At 37.1% G+C, this 14,813-nt stretch overlaps 1 long non-coding RNA gene across 2 annotated transcripts; it reads left to right on the forward strand.

Annotated features, from left to right (window-relative positions):
- Positions 1-344: 344 nt before the first annotated feature.
- Positions 345-14,777, forward strand: LOC144091814 (uncharacterized). 2 transcript variants are annotated; one of them, XR_013305876.1, is made up of 10 exons: positions 345-359; positions 1,265-1,776; positions 2,040-2,145; positions 3,834-3,926; positions 7,537-7,594; positions 12,745-12,900; positions 13,088-13,173; positions 14,220-14,338; positions 14,403-14,519; positions 14,581-14,777. It is a non-coding gene; the product is annotated as an uncharacterized LOC144091814 (long non-coding RNA). The 2 variants fall into 2 exon arrangements; XR_013305875.1 differs by lacking the exons at positions 345-359; positions 1,265-1,776; positions 2,040-2,145; positions 3,834-3,926; positions 7,537-7,594 and having other exon boundaries at positions 12,417-12,900.
- The last annotated feature ends 36 nt before the right edge of the window (positions 14,778-14,813 follow it).

The raw sequence follows: 14,813 nt of genomic DNA on the forward strand, positions 1-14,813 counted from the left end.
CTGAATTTTTGTCACTATCTTAGGTAATAAGTGTGAATCAATGTGGGGTTTAAGACTGTCTCTTGTGAGGGCTCATCAACCTGACATTTCATTCCATCTAAAATTCTCCCTACCATAGCGAGGAAGACGTGGAACGTCAAGATTTCTGCGTCTGCATTAATCACACAGTTGTGTATGTGTGGGTGAGTCGGTGGCGGTCAGTTGACCATCTGGTACAGCACAAGAGTGAAGTTTGGACTCCAAAATGTCCAGTGGTTTTTTTGTCTCTTATGTCCAACAGGAAAGACTTGGCCTGGTCTGATTGGGACACAGTGGTCCACTTCCAGCTGAGGTGGGAACAACAATGAGACAGATGGCAGGTGACATCAACATTTCACCAAGCAAAGAAGTACCTGCTCTTATCTCTCTTCATGATCTGAAAAACTAACTTTGCGCTCAAGTAAAGTTTAAATTTTAGAATACAAACCAACACAAATGACATTGAAGGTGCATAAGCCACAATTTGGTTACAGCACATGTGTCAAAGTGGTGGCCCGGGGGCCAAATCTGGCCCGCCGCATCATTTTGTGTGGCCCGGGATAATAAATCACGAGTGCCGACTTTCTGTTTTAGGATCAAATTAAAATGAAGAGTATAGATGTATATTAAAGTTCCTGATTGTACCCCCTTTTAAATCAATAATTGTCATTTTTTAATCATTTTTTTCTGTTTTTAGTTCAAAAATCATATTGTAAAATCTAAAAATATATAAAAAGCTAAAATAAACATTGTTTTAGATCTATAAAAAACTGAATATTCAGGGCTTTTAATCCAGTTTTTTTTAATCCATTTATAAAAAAAATATATCTAAATATTATATCTAAAATGGTCCGACCCACGTGAAATCAAGTTGACGTTAAAGCGGCCCGCGAACCAACCCGAGTCTGACACCCCTGGGTTACAGTATTACTGATTTATTTTTGACATGTATCACAGTGTACAATATTTTATATTGTTTAAAACAATGACACAAACATAGAGTTTCCTAATTATTGTCAAACAACTACCAGAAACTTAGTCATTTACAGTTGAACACTGCACTAACAAAATCTTTCCAATCTGAAGTGTCATTTGTAGCATCTGATCCCACCAACATCCTTTCTCCTGAAATCAATTTTTTATTTTTTTCAGGCTGCAAATCTCATATAACGTCTCCTATATTTTGAATCCCCCTGCTCTCCACATTTGCCAGTCTATTTCTCACTGCTGCTCATGCTGTCTCAAGGTTTATTGCTGTCTTTTGGAGCCACGAGGGAGTCATCATTGCTGCCAGACGGTGGTGGCTGCTGTGTGTAAATATCAAAAAACACTCCCGCCCCCCTGAGTCTCCCACCCTCCATGTTTTCCTGGACTACGAACAGCATCGCATGAACACTAAGGTGCAAACTATAGAATAAACTCAGATAGCTCATCACCACAAAATGCACATTCGTCAACTGTTGCCAGCATCTTTTCTTACAGGTTGCGACAGTATTCTGATCTATAAAATACTTCCATGACATATACCGTATGTATATTGCGCCGCAGATGTTTTAGCATAACTTTGCATTTTATGCGTCTCTGGCTAGAAGCTTTTTCTTCCCTAGCTTTTGAAGGACGCCCTTGGAGCTTTACGTTGTATTCAAGTTTGTGTAGGGTGACTGCATTCACTCCAACTGGCTCCAACATGAAAGGAAAGCATACGCTCATGCATACTGAAAGCGAGCACACTCCCCTAGAACTGCACTTTTGCCGTAGGTAACTCTGCACACTTTATACACGCGTGCATTACTCATGATAACAGATGGTGGCACAAACATCAACAGCAAAAATCATTTGCATGTTGAACTGGAAAACTAAGAATAAGCATATTTCTAAAAATCTATGCATTTGGTGATGTTCAACTGGAAGTTTAACATATTTGGCATGTAGTTTTCTCAAAATATTTGAAAAATGATGGTGTTTATGTCTAAAATGTATTTTTCTGTGTCTGTATTCTCACCCTCTTGCTACTGTGACAGGGAATTTCCCAAATAGGGGAGGAATAGTTATCTAATCTAATCTGATGTAGTATTCATCTAAATTGGATCCTGGTGGACCTGCCAAGAAAGGAGAGATATGAACACTGTGAGTATGCATTGGAAAGTGGTTATATCCATTTTAATGTATTTTTATTTTCACCCATTGGTTTATTTCCATGTGGGTTTGTCATAGAGTTCACCCAAAAATTGGCGGTGGACTCAAATGCAAGAAATTAAGCAAGTGATGCCAAAAAACAGTTATAAAAAAAACTTAAGGTATTGTAGAAACCAAATGGAATAACCATAAGAAAAAATGAAAGACAGTGAGATACTGCGTTTAACAATGAACCAAAATATAGTGACTAAAAATCAGGATACTGAGAACAAACTGTTAACTTTGGCACACCTGGGCAGGCCACCAGGGGAAAAATAACAGGCATAATGATGAGACAAAAAAATGCTACACGACAATAATATGAAAATAATGATCGTGACACCTTGGCGACAACGAAGGAATTCACACTGAAGTTATATTTGCACTTGTGACTTTTGTGGAGTATAAAGGGAGGCAAAATAATGAGGGAAATGACATAAAAAGAATTGAAGAAAACATTATGTAGATCGTTTAAATATCTTAGTCTGTGTAAAAGCTATATTGCTTCAAAGGACACAGAATGTATAGAGTTTTTAATCTTAGTGGAGAACATATCAAAATTTGATTGACTGAAAAGGCTACTACACTTTTTTGTTTTATTACATTTTTTAACCAGCCATTTTATGTTCCGCTTCATCTTCATTTGGAGTCTTGGGTGATTTTTTTAGCTAATTTGGGGTGAAATGCATTTATAATAATTGTCCAACATAAACAAATGGCAATAAAAACGTCTAAATCAGGAAAAACAACAACATTGAGTACTTAATGTAAATGAAGGTCAATTGTAATTTGCATGACAGCAAAAACAAATCCCAATCATAATGTACAATTAATTATTTTTATTATAACAACTTTTCTCATTTCAAGTAGGAGCACAGGATTGAAAACATTAATATGTATTTCTCTGACGGACCAGTGGTTAGGGACCCCTGATCTAGAGTGTCACCCCCCATAATATTTTTAGTTGTAAGGCAGAATTCATAACACATAACACTGTTAAAACTTGTGTTACAATACTTTAAAACTGGAATTGGCATCACAAGGTCAAAGAAAGTGTTGCTGAGGCCCACATAGTATCACGTTCTATTGCGTTTTTGTTTGGAAGTGTGCAGGGATTTTCCCCTCCCCTTGTAGCCAGCTGTTTTGAGTTTATTTGATTAGCCTTTTGTTTGTATGTAGAAGGAAAATGTTTGGTGACGTCTGGCTTGGAAGCATTTCTACATTTACCTTGTGTATCCCGTCCAGTAAGTCATCTTTTTGCCTTTTGTCATTTTACATTTCTTCCCCTGTTTATTTTATCATTTGGATATCGAGTTTTTGCCATTAAAAGCCTTAGGTTTTACACCAGCAATTTTCACCACCTGGGTTCAACTCTGACTTAAAACATGACACATCTGCACACATAACAAGACCATATATTTAGAGTCAACACCTACAGTTCTCACAATTCCGTTAGCAAAGTGTTATTTCCCTCTGTGAGGCAATACTTCTATTTTTGCCTCAAAGCGTTGAGCTCACTCTTTGCCTTCTCTCCTGCTTTCCCCATTGAATCTCCACAATAGCAATGTCACCATTCGCCATCAGTTTACCTAGAGCACATCAACTCTCATTTGTTACTTCTTGAATTCTGCTGGCATCAGCAGTTAGGTGGCAGCCCCCATTGATGGTATCATGCCGCAGAAGGAGCAAGGAATTTCCGCAGCACCTGGGTTTCCTCATGCTGCCACCTTCTCGTAAGTTTACATCTCTAACAAGATGGATAATGATTGTAATGCTGGCCTATTTCCTCATTTCCTTCCCATGGGTAATATAATTGAGCATCTCCCCTTTATTAGGTAAATCAGTGTACAGTGGTACCTCGACATACGATCGTAATCCGTTCCGAGACTGAGATTGTATGACGAGCTTTTCGTAACTCGAGCGGACATTTCCCATTGAAATGAATTGAAAACAAATTAATTCGTTCCAACCCTCTGAAAAAACACCAAAAACAGGATATTTGATTGGAAAAAATGTTTTATTTCTTCTAATTTGCCATCTATTAACAATTATTATAACATTATTAGATAATAATAACAGGAAATGCAACAGCTGAGCTTACCCACGTATTGATTGTGGGTAATGAAGTTTTATTCTGAGAAAGAGTGCCATTGCCTATCGGCGTTGTGTGCACGAGTATACTTCATTACCCAGAAAGCCCTCTTTTTTCCCGCGCATGCGCATTGTGCGTTTCCTGGTCAAAACTTGTCTGAATAATTCGTTCGGTGCTCGTAGATATTGTTATACACGAAAGAGATGCGGCAAAAAAGACAGTGCGCTACAATGATAAATAGCCTCATGTCATGGCCACCTGGCTTGGTCGCATCTCGAAATTTTGATTGTATCGCGAGCGAATTATCCGATCAAAATTTTCGTCGTACCACGGGCATGGCGTATGACGAGCTGTCGTATCACGAGGTACGACTGTACTCAGATTTTTCTCATGGATTGCATCGGCTGCTTATTTTTATTTTTTTTCTCTGCTGTTTTTTCACTTGTGGAACAGTGTGTCTTTTGAAACTCAGCCGACAGTTCTTCTCTCCTCCCGCTGGGTTCAACGTTCACATCGGGAACACAAATGCCCGCGATCGCAGCTGACTAACAAAAGTCTTATGAATTAAGTGCAATTCGTTCCAATGTTGAGCATAATTTGCAAGTTAAAAAAAGGCCTTTGTGCTTGATTTCTGCCCTACAACAATTATTCATCTTGATGAGCAGGCGATTATAAATGAGGCAATTAACACGCTGTCACATTGGAGGGGAAAGAGTCTTGCAGCTTAGTCCCTCTGATTTTTTTTCTTCTTTTTTAACCTAACAAACTTCAAGCTTGAATGTAGTAGACATAACACCCACTGTCAAACTGTCAGAAGATGGGCTGGGTGCTGGAGGGTCAAGTGGGTGCTGAAGTCCCTGGGATAGCAGTGGGATCACTGTGGACATTTGACCCCATCAAAAAAAACACTGAGCAGTTTAAATAGGGTTGACGTATCCTTCTCTTCAATCACCTGGTTTAAACACACACACACACACACACACATGCACACACTCTTTCTGTTGCTGCCAGTGTCCCCGGGCGAGGTCTGGGGGCTGTAGAAAGTGGGAACACATTAGCCTAATAAGGGCCATCTGGTGGCCATTCATTAACTTGACCATCCTTGAAGTCCCTGACCCAAAATGTCATTTTTCACTTGATTAGATAAGATTAGATTAGATTAGATTAGATAACTTTATTCATCCCCTATTTGGGAAATTTCACTGTAACGGTAGCAAGAGGGTGAGAATACAGACACAGGAAAATACATTTTAGACATAAATAAATAGGTAATAAATAAGTTAATAAATAAATAAGCCTGTTGCTGATATATATATGTGTGTGTGTGTGTGTATAGGTAAATGTGTATATATGTGTATGTGTATATATATATCTGTATAAATGTGTGTATATATAAATCTGTATATGTGTGTGTGTCTATATGGGTACATATGTATACATGTGTGTATATATATATATATATATATATATATATATATCTGTTTATATGTTTGTGTGTATATATGTGTATAAATGTGTGTACAGACACTCCTCAACTTACGAACGCAATTGGTTCCGAGCGATTGTTCATAAGTTGAATTTGTTTGTAAGTTGATTTAGTGCTATATTTTGTATTATAATTTATGTTTAAGGCCTATATAAGTATATTGAAGGTTTATATAAGTGCATTTGTATGTTTAAGGCTTGTATAAGTAACACGCATTGGTTTGTACTGAAAAAAAAACATTTAATAAAATGGAGAGAATATGTACAGTACTGTAGAGAGAGAGATAGATTTATGTATTAGAAACTGGCCAAAAGAAGCGACCTAATGACGATTGCACAGTTTTCTTCTTTTTTTCATCATAAATGATGCAGTAGCACTGTATGGCATCATTCAATTGATTTGCAAACTTTGTGCAACGTTCAATATTTGGGTCCTGCTGCTCGATCTTTCTGTTTATAAATGGTACTGAATGTGCAACGCTCACCACTTTCTGACGCGCATCAAGCTTCGTTATTATTGCTACTCGTTTCAAATGAAATGGCTTGCCTCTTCCTTGCAACTCCCTCAATAGAAGCCTTTAGCTTTTTACCAACCATATTCAATATTGGATGCATGAGATATTTAATGATACAAATGAAAAAGGTTCTTTGCACACTGGAGATACATTCACGCACTTCCGCATTGCAACGAAGAAGGTAGATGCTGGGTGAGCTGAGCTCTCACAGCGCCAGGCGTCGGTATTAGCGGCTGAAAGAAGTACTACTCCGAAAAAGACGCGAAATACAAAATTGGACTTGCGAACATTTTTGGACTTAAACGCAATTTGCAGACATGTTCGTATGTACCGTTGTTCGTAAGTTGAATGTTCGTAAGTAGGGGAGCGTCTGTATATATAAATCTGTATATATGTGTATAAATATGGTTATGTATATGTACGTGTACATATGTATATGTACATGTACATGTATATGTATGTGTATATATATATATATATATATATATATATATATATATATATATATATATATATATATATATATATATATATATATATATATATATATATATATATATATATATATATATATATATATATATATATATATATATATATATAGTATATGTATACGGTTAGTCTTAACAGTCTTAACATCTGATGGAGGAATCCATTAGGTGGCCAAATGAGCTTGGGTCTCAAGATGAAAAAAGTGAGTGAAATATAAATAAAAGAAACTGTTGAAAAAGAGGTGGCATGGGAAGAAAACTGACAGGAAGCGGGATGGGCAGTGAGGCTAAAAAGATGACATCGGTGGTTAGAAGATGGCATTTTGATTTCCAGGTCCATGCTTTGACGATAGCCAATGTTTCAAATGAATGCCCAAAAACCAGCAAGATAAGTGTCATTGCAGTTCATTTCACACTTTTTTTCTTTTAATACTCCGATCCCAATTTTCTCTGAGAAATGGTTCTTGTTAAGTTGATAATACCAAAGCAGCCAGACAAGAATGTGTTCAGATTTGCAGTGTTATGATTTTTTTTTACAAGTACAGCACTGTGATGTTTAAATTCTGCAGCACATGTCAAACGTATCAACAAGATTGTTAAAAAAAACCGAACATAAAATAAAAAGATTGCTGCATGCTATGTTCAAGGTTGTTGGGGAATTTATGGAACCATGGTTACAGCAGGTGATGAGAATATTTGCAAACGCTCCAAATCAATAAAAATGCTGTACACCTGACCAGCTTTTATATTTTTTTTTCAGCCTCTTTACAGCCTTTCAGAGAGTGTCGAGCCAAACATCTTCCCTGACATCAAATCCTGTGAGTATATTAAAAATGTCAACTTCTCTTTTGAATATTTTTGCTCTGGGGATGTTCGATGTCGCATTGGTATTACTGAGAGGGAGCCTGAGGCTGGAGATTTTCAATGTACCCGTTAAAACTTCCAAAAGCACTTCAGAAGGCATTTATTTGTTTTTCAATATTTTGTTGGGGAATAATGATTGTGATCTGCTGTATCATTATAATATGCAATCAATAGTTAACATTGGGTGAAAAAAAACTACATTTTGAAGTGTGTCTTGGCATACCTGATCAATTGATAGTACAGTGGTACCTCAACATACGATCGTAATCCGTTCCGAGACTGAGATCGTATGTCGAGCTTTTCGTAACTCGAGCGAACGTTTCCCATTGAAAACAAATTCATTCGTTCCAACCCTCTGAAAAAACACCAAAAACAGGATATTGGATTGGAAAAAAAACGTTTTATTTCTTCTAATTCGCCTCAATTGACAAAGTAATAAATAACAAGTGGTTTAATAGTAATAAAATGTGTTCAATAGATGTAAAATTAGACGCATTTCACGGAGGTGGGGGCTGTTCGGGGGACTTTATGCACGGCAACAACGCACTCGTAAACGAACAAACAAATTTAAATTAACTTGGATAAATATATACAGACACTCAAACATACGTTTAATATAACTTTACACAAAACTGATATTCTAGTTTTGTCTTTTGTTACCTTCGTTTTCCGGTTAGCGGTTTGCCACGCCTCCACCCTCACGTTCGCTATCGATGGACTGTTTGCTGTTGTATTGCCTTCAAAATATTCCGAAAATGATGCACACAAATGTCCTCACAATAGGATAACGCACGACCACTTGCCAACGAGAAATAGTCTTGAAAGAACGATCGCGGGAGCTTAGAAAGAATAATAGGAAATGCAATAGCTGAGCTTACCCACGTATTGATTGTGGGTAATGAAGTTTTATTCTGAGAAAGGGTGCCATTGCCTATGGGTGTTGTGTGCACGAGTATACTTCATTACCCAGAAAGCCCTCTTTTTGCCTGCGCATGTGCGTTTCCTGGTCGAAACTCGTCTGAATAAATTGTTCAGTCCTCGTAGATAGAGCATGTTGTATGACGAGCATGTTGTATCACGAGGTAGCACTGTACTGCAAAACTATCAGCAAGTATGAGCACGTAAAAACTTTTATTTTAGTAACCATAGTAAATTTAGGATGAAATTTGCTTTATCCCAGTTAAGATATTTCAGTAGTCAATCACAACAGCACGTTTTAGGAATGCATTTGTACAGGAAGATGTCGTGAACCAACTAAATGAATCATTTTTTTCTTAAATCCCATGCTAGGTTTCATCTACTATGAGCAAAATATGTTTCTTCTGGCACTCTTGGTTTGATTGGCTCATTAAAAAGTTCTGTCCTATTGAGGACCTTTGTCAAAAGTCACAGACATTTCACAAAAATGTCTATTTCCTAGAAGACAAGTTACATCTTAGCAGGTATGTCTTGCTTCTCCAAGACAACACGTTTCCTTGGTAACCTCTGTTGTTCAATTTAAAAAAAACACACAAAAGGAGTAAAAAAAAAAAATAATAATGACTAGTTGAGTGTTAAACCTCTTCAATTTAGTTTTAGACTAATCCCAATTACATATAAGCTTGCAAATGTATTTTATCCATTCATCTCAGGCACCAATCACCATGCCCTATTACAAACAATAAAGGTTAACTAATAATGCAGCTATCACATTCACTTTAAAGCATGTTTACCTCCTCACAATCCATTATAAATGATCATGTTTAATTCGTTGCCAGGGCGCCTGCTGAGATATTTCCATTAAGAGGAGGACTGGACCACAACAAGGGTGATTATCATTCTCTCCTCTCTTTAAGCTGCATATTCCGGCGGTGGAACTAATTTTATTCACAGTGCAAAGTATGGTCTTTTGTATGACCTTTGTAGAATAGATTATATATATTGCACTGTATAGTATAATTACAAATTATATATTATGCAAAATGTAACTGCTACATCCTAAAACAAAACAAAAAATAGCAGTGGCGTGAAATTGTATATTTCTAATTCAACTGGAATGTAATCACCTCACTTGTATAGTAAGTACTACAACCACAAAACAAAAGATTTTGTGTTTAGTATAGTTGTTGAAAGAAGAATGTTATGATTATTATTATTCGGTATTTACTTATTTTTAGTGATTTAGCTTTATGTAAACAAAAGTGACTTGATTTACAGTTGATGTTCATAGATAAATTTTGTATTCTTATATGCAATAATATTTATATGGCACCATGCTAAAGGATGAGGATAAAAAATGAAAACATTGTTGTTTATTCCATCATTAAGTGGTACTACATGCAATATTCTAAAAGTTTTAAAAAAAGGACTCAAACAACACTTTTTTTTCCTGAATTCACAGGAAGTCAGAATTCATTTCACATGTCTACAATGTTTTTTTTTTTTTTGCACATCAGGTGTTCCCCTTTGGGCATAGCACATCAAATCTATATCTAGAGAGACTGCTGCTACCCGTCTTATTACTGAACGCTAACTGGAAAAAAAAGAATAATTTCAGAACACGATAAGTCGATGATCATCTGTGCCACTCATGTATTATTATTGTCAAAACAATCTTTCTAGATTTATCTTTAAATGTGCATATTATGGAATATGATAGCAGCATATTGCAAAGAGCTAGTTGAATAAGTGCAGATAACGGACATACACATTCATGTTTGTTCCTTTATTATGGAAACAAAATCTGATAGATGGGGATGTTAAACCCACACGAATGAAGGCGGTTGGACAAAAATTCCATTCACAAATATCAACAATTATCAGAAAAATGTTGATTATGTGTCATGGTGAACTAAAACATTTATAGATGTGCTGAATTTTGCAAGGTTTAACCTGAAAGGAACATTTTTGCCCAACCAAACGCCACTGCCTTGTAAATGATAGACATCTTTTGATGATTATAAAATGCTATAACGGCCCCTTAGTGAAAATAGTCTGAAAGCGGCAAGGCCGACCAATAGAAATACAACACATTGTCTTCTGGTATTTGATCCTTGTGACGTTACACAACTCAATATTTGTTCAGGCTATTAGTTGTGCTGGTTACGTTGATGCCGTGGTTATGCACACTGCACACGCAACATCTGTGGAAATCAGCCAGTGTGGACTCAGCTTGGTGGTGCGCACACAGGAATCAAACAAAGCCTGTCACTTTTAACATTTTTCTACTCATATATTTCACATTTTGAACTTGACGTGAGTCAATGTGTGTCCATGCTGCAATGAGATTGCTTCCTGTCTGCATTCAGAGCGTGTTGTGCACATTTTCCACTCCAAATCAATGGAAAAGTTAGCGTAAAGTTGAGAGTCATGAGTTGCTCTTGGCAAATCCTTTATCATGAGTTACCCAGGTTCCAAAAAAGGTTATTTAAATGCAGTGATCAGGGCCTGCAAGACCTTCTCTGCTGGCCTAAAAAATATCTGAATCACAGACTGATGTTAATTATATTTTATCCATGAACTCTTAAATAAATCCAAATTGTCTGTCAGCTTCCTTTCATTGCTTTTCCCCTAGTTGCGCTGCTTCCAGATGTGTGTTTTCATATTTAAGCATTTAACCAATCACATTTAAGCCATTATTTGTTGCCAGGGTCAGAAATCTACCCGCAGGCATTCACAATCAGTTCTGAAGCATAAAATAAGCGTTGATAAAACTGTAGCTTTAACCAATCAGATTTCGAGTTGGCAACACCAACGCCCTCTCGCAGGTGTAGGATACCTAACCCTATGATTGGCTAGTGATAGAGTGGGCTAGCCAGAGCTACCAAAAACTATCTGTAGCGAGCTGCACAAGCAAATGTATGTATTCCTAAATCAAGGGTGTCAGACTCGGGTCGGTTCGCGGGCCGCTTTTACGTCAACTTGATTTCATGTGGGCCGGACAATTTTAGATATAATATTTAGATTTTTTTAAATAAATGGATTAAAAGAACTGGATTAAAAGCCCTGAATATTCATTTTTTCATAGATATAAAACAATGTTTATTTTAGCTTTTTTAAAATGTATTTTTAGATTTTACAAAATGATTTTTGAACTAAAAACACATAAAAGATTGAATAAAAAATCACAATTATTGATTTAAAAGGGGGAAAATCAGGAAATTTAATATACATATATACTCTTCATTTTAATTTGATCCTAAAACAGAAAGTCGGCAATAATGAATTACTTTCCTGGGCCACACAAAATGATGCGGTGGGCCAGATTTGGCCCCCGGGCCGCCACTTTGACACATGTCCTAAATGCAGTGGCAGGCGGTGCATTTTCTGGTAGCGCCTTTAACGTATCAATCCAACCCTCAAAAACTATTTTATGGCTATAAAACCTCTACTGCAGCTACAGCTGCGACACATAAAAAATAATCAATAAATTAATGCACAAAAATGGGGTAAAATCCACTTCCTAGCAGCATTTCATGATTAAATACAAATACTGGAGCTTTTCAGACATTAAAACCAGGCCAGGGGGTGATTTTCCCGGGAAAAGACAGCGATGAACGTCAATGGCGTACGGGTAAACATTGCCCGAAAATGGGGTAAAATCCAGCCGAAAACAGCATTTATTGATTAAATACAAATACTGGAGCTTTTTAGACATCAGAACCGGGCCCGGAGTATCATTTCCACGGTAAAAAGACAGCGATTAAAGTCGATACGTCCATATACGTCCATACGTGAAATGGCAAAAAAAATGCACTGCCACTGTTTAAATGTCTAGAAGTAAAAAACAAACATGTCATCACAATCTTCATAATGTGCAATACTATATTTTAAAGGATTAAGGCCCAACCAAAAAGTATTTACAGCTCCCCCCACTGACTAATGCACGTTATGATGAAAACAATGTATTTTTTTAAGTATGAAAGCCCAATCAACACGTATTTACAGCCCCGCCCCCGCCCAACCCACTGACTAATGCATGTTATTATGAAAACAATGTATTTTTTTAAAGTATTTAAGTCCAACCAAAAAGCATTTACAGCCCCTCCCTACACACACACACACACTGACTAACGCACGTTATTATGAAAACAATTTATATTTTGTGTGTGTCTATTTTTAATAGGCGTGGCCGAGGTCACAGTTCAAATTGCCGACGTCAAACCCCAAAATGGCTGATGAGCCAGGAGGCAAGACGGGCGTGCACTGCAGAGCAGCTCAAAAGTGACGATTTGCCGAAGAAAGCCCGACAAACTTCTCACAGGACGATGCAGCACATTCGGTACGTTGTCATTTGGGGATTTCGAAGCCCCAGTTCTCGTCGTAAGAGTGATAAGAGCATGATTCGTTGACGTGATGTCGCCCCATGTGTGTGCAGACAGCAAAATGTTTGCAAACAAATTGGCTACATTGCGTTACCGATCGATCGCTCTTTGTTTAAAAAGAAATCATTCCATTGTGTGTTTCAGTCCCTCAACGAGCACAGACTGCTGGGAAACATCAAGAATGTGGCCAAAACGACCAGAAAGGGGAATCTTGTCGACGCCATAACAAAGTGAGTCATTTTTAAATAGTTCAGATTTTCTCTATCCGTGTAATAGTTAAACGTCGGCGTTCAGTATTCAAGGCTTTGCGCAATTGGTTCGTTTTTCATCATCCAACTTTTGAATGAAAACACTAACTAGCTTGTTTTTTTAATAGCAAAAACCTGTGGATAAGTCACCCACACAAATGCCATTAGTGGACGTGTAAGGAATAAACAGTAATCCCTCGATTATCGCGGTTAATGTAGACCAGACATGGCTGTGATCATTAAACTGTAAAGTAGGGTCATCCCTATTGAATTTAATTTAAAAAAATAATAATACTATAGTGGCAAGTGTAGGAGTAGCTTCCACTTGTGAGTTTCACATCTTTCTGAACTTACAAATAATAAACAAACATAGGCTTTGTCATCATCATTGACTTGACAAAAGCCTAATTGTCATCATATTGGTAACTGATGCAAAAAATTCTGCCATGTAGTGGAACTGTGCACTCAAACAGATTATATACTTTCACCCTGTTCACTTTCTTGAAGACCTCAGGGCTTGGACCGTTTCATTTTTAGTTTTAAATGTGGTTTTGACAAAATCTAAGTGACATTTATTCAACAATAGTGCAGGTGTCATTTTTGACTCGGCATAAGAAGAGAAAAACACAAGCTTTTTGGATATTTATTTTTTTAAGAATGAATGGATTTGAAATAATTGACTGAACCTCAAGGCAGAAGTAGGATTTATTTTATTTATTATTTTCATGTAATTTGTGGGCCCCTGTCCAGTGTGTTTTCTATATTTCCCACCACATTAAGATCCTGATTATTTGTTTGTGGAGGGAAAAATGAAAAATAGACTGGATCGGGGCCTTTAAAGACTCTCTGCAGCAGAAAAAAGAAAACCAGACCATCAGGAGTATGTCTAGTATTGCCTTTTGCTGTTTTATAGAAAAAAAGCTAAACGTTGGAGGTTTTTAGTTAAATTTGACTTAATCGGGCCCTAGTCTGTATTTCTTTTTTATGTAACTTAATCTATTGTGCCTTGACCCCTTTTTGTTTTCCAGAATTCCATTCAAGGTGGACAAGGTTTCCTGCCTATGTACAGATAGGCTGACGCACCCCCTCATTTCTCGGTGCTGGGTGTTACGCGAGAACCTATCTCCAAACTTTTTCAAAATAAAAGGTAAGACCTTGCGAATGGTTTTTTACTAAACTTTGTGCCTTGACCCCCTTTTTTGGTTTTCCAGAATTCCACAAGGGGGACAAGGTTTCCTGCCTATGTACAGATAGGCTGACGCACCCCCTCATTTCTCGGTGCTGGGGGTTACGCCAGAACCTATCTCCAAACTTTTTCAAAATAAAAGGTAAGACCTTGCGAATGGTTTTTTACTTAACTTTGTGTATTGACCCTTTTTTGTTTTCCAGAATTCCACCTGGAGCCAAGGGGAGTGTCTTCGTCCATTTGAAAATGGATGAAGGCAACCCTGATTTTTCAAAATGCTGGATGGCCTGGGCGAACCTATCAGTGAAGTTTTTCAAAATAAAAGATCTTGCAAAGTATATATGGGTGTTATGCCAGAACCTATCTCCAAACTCTTTCAAAATAAAAGTTTTTCAATGTATACATGTGTTTGTCTTGATCTAACAAAAAATGCAAG

Source organism: Stigmatopora argus, chromosome 17 (genome assembly GCF_051989625.1).
Source record: "Stigmatopora argus isolate UIUO_Sarg chromosome 17, RoL_Sarg_1.0, whole genome shotgun sequence".
Taxonomy (NCBI): domain Eukaryota; kingdom Metazoa; phylum Chordata; class Actinopteri; order Syngnathiformes; family Syngnathidae; genus Stigmatopora; species Stigmatopora argus.